Source organism: Etheostoma spectabile, chromosome 16, assembly GCF_008692095.1.
Source record: "Etheostoma spectabile isolate EspeVRDwgs_2016 chromosome 16, UIUC_Espe_1.0, whole genome shotgun sequence".
Lineage (NCBI taxonomy): Eukaryota > Metazoa > Chordata > Actinopteri > Perciformes > Percidae > Etheostoma > Etheostoma spectabile.
The window spans coordinates 5801313-5804268 of record NC_045748.1 but is presented as its reverse complement, the minus strand read 5'-3'; positions in this window follow the sequence as shown (position 1 = coordinate 5804268).

The window sequence follows — 2956 nt, the reverse complement described above, 5'->3', positions numbered from 1 at the left end:
TAACTGAAATAAAACCATGCCAGTCTCTAGGTATGGTGGAGGGTATGTGATGATGTGGGGCTGTTTCTCTCTCTGACCACCACTTTGGTCTAACTGCTCCGACCGCACTAACCACAACAAGCATGAAACTCATGCTCACTCAACCAGATTGTTCACCAGACTGTAAAGCTTTACATTTCAACATCTGTTTTCATATTAGCACCCTGCACTCCGGAACACCACAAGATATAAGACAGCAAAGGGCTTAACCACAAACATTGGAATATATTGAGATCATATTATATATATAAGAGCAAATGAACAGGAAATGTAGCAAAAATCATAAAAGCCGATGGGACATATAAAAATGACTTTGATAGAGCTTTTTAGTTGTGGTATTGATCTCTTTACTGCTGAACACTGTGAATTGTGGCAGTGATTTAAAAAAATAAAAAAGTGCATTGGTGCATCTGTGGACTTTCATGCTGTCTGGTGGAGATGAAGTAACTCGTCAAATTCACCTGACTGAAGCATGACCAAGTTTAGGGATCTGTCAGACTCGATTTGATATTTCTTTTTGCTCTAATTGCAATATAATGTATATTCTATATTCACCGATGTACAGCTGAACTACATGGTACGGCTGAGTCTATTTTTCTATAAAAGAAGCATGTGATCCTTGTTGGGTTTCCAATGGGTTGGGTTTTTTTCATATGTGTGTATAGACTTGCATAACCCAAATATGAAAACTTTTTTTTTTAATTTTGATGCTCATTGGATCCCCAACATTAGTTCTCTGTTAAATGTACTTCTTCTCATTCAAAGCTATTGTAAAATCCCCATCCCCATCTTTTACTATGTGCCTGCTGATTTATTTTTGCACTATATATGTAGCTCCAGGCCCTGGCAGATTTGTGCTGAAAACAAAAACTAAATTAGCTTTCTTTCAGTTGCCAAAAAAAATGACATTTATTAGTCTGGTGTCAACTTGGTTCTGTAATGTTAAGAAAGGCGTCGTCTGCAAAGCTGATTCAGGTTAAATGCCAACAGGGAGCGATGATGGCTGCCGCTGTACAAGCTGTAGAGAAGGAAGAGGAATTTTGTTTTTCTTTAACGTACAAATCTAATGTTTCTAAGCCAAATGTCCCTTCTCTTCCTCCCGCCTTAGATTCACACATGAAGAGCAAATGTGACCGGCAGCGCAGGATAAAGCCGATCAATCAAACCTGCACGGAAGGTTCAAAGTCAGACGACTCACGCACGTGGGAATCTAGCTGCAGTCTTGTTCTTTCTGTTCCTCTCCCCCAGTGTGTACTGTTTACGTTCAGTCCTTATTGTACATTTGGATGTTAATAACACCTTGTTGTAATTTTGAATAAGCTTGTACATTGATGTTTTGATTCAGTTTTTCTTTACGTCAAATGATTTTTTTGGGGGGATATATTGGACCAATAATAAATGGCAAGAATGCGTTTGATACTTGTCTGCTCCGTTCTGATTTCTTTTTCTTCTGTAACATTTTCTTCGAAATGTTTTCCAAATGCATAAACAATAAGTCATTAATTAAAGAAAATACACAAAAATAATAATAATAATCTGGCGAGTATGCGGCAAAAACACATGAACTGAACTGGTTTAGATACTAATAACTTCAAAAAACACATTTTAAATGTATAAAATCTCCTTTATTGTAATAATAAAAATATCTTGCATCAACTTGGTTTCATATAAACAAAATCAAAGTAAATATTCCTTAAAAATACAAAAACTAAACTTTTACCAAACTTGCAGATTCATAGTTCATTAATGAATAAAGTATCATCTAATCGTTTTGTTGTCACCCTTACACCGACATAAACTGTACCCTAGGTGTAATAACCTTTATTTAAACTCACTGTCAGCAACGCTTTGGTGTGTGCGCGTTTAAGAAGAGTGTCAACAATTAAAAGTGCAATAATAAACGAATGCATGAAACAAAAATGACAATGCAGTCTGCATTATTTTCCCTTCAGATCCCCCATAAGTACCATGAAGCATAATGCACTTGCAGCCTTATCTGAAATGCATAATTACTTTAGATGTGCATTATTATTATTATACGTAACTTATACATTTCTAAAATGTTTTGGTAAATGAAATCACACAAGCAAACATCCAAGCAATAAGTTACAGTAGTATGACGTATTGCTTGGAATAAAAAAATGAAATGAAGGTGATTTGAAATATCACAGTGAAAAAGTAAAAAAAAAAAAAAAAAAATCATAAAAAAACACCAATGCCAAAAATAAACCATCATAACTTTTTCTGACCTGCAGGTTTACAAGTCAAAACGTAACTATTGCTGCACTCTGAAGTACTATAAAGTGCATCTATTTTAATTTAAATCTATTAACAAAGTAGTTCTAATGTGAAAGAAAACAAGCGGTATGTGAGACAAATAGCCTTATGAGTTATGTGTTTGTCATTCATTTTCCAATGACTGATGTGTAACTTGTACTGGAAATCGACAAACTAAAAGCATCAAGCCTGAGAGTAAATCAACAAACAACTGGATGAGTATAGTTTCGTAATCAAAGATGTAATATATTTAAGTCGGAATGTGATCCAGTTTGAGCCGGTTCGCAACCGGAAACTGGTTTAACTGTTACTTTTAGTTCATTCTCCTTCTTTAGGAGGTGCTTTCAAAGGGACTTTTCATATCTGACACATTCAATAAAAAAAAATCTACATTATGTTGAAATCCCTAGTTATTATTTTTGGGTGTGTTGTTGGAAGACATGACTTTGATTCAAACACTTTTGACTCAAACACATGTCACTGGCGGAGGAATCCTATTGGTTGATAACGTTTGTCCATGCTGCTGTGTGTTCCTCCTGCAACAGCCAAAGCCTGCCAGAACTCCTCTCCTGCAGTCTGTAAATGTTTACCATTATAGGAAGTGAGATTAGTGGCACCGTTCTCCTTTTTTTTTTTTTTT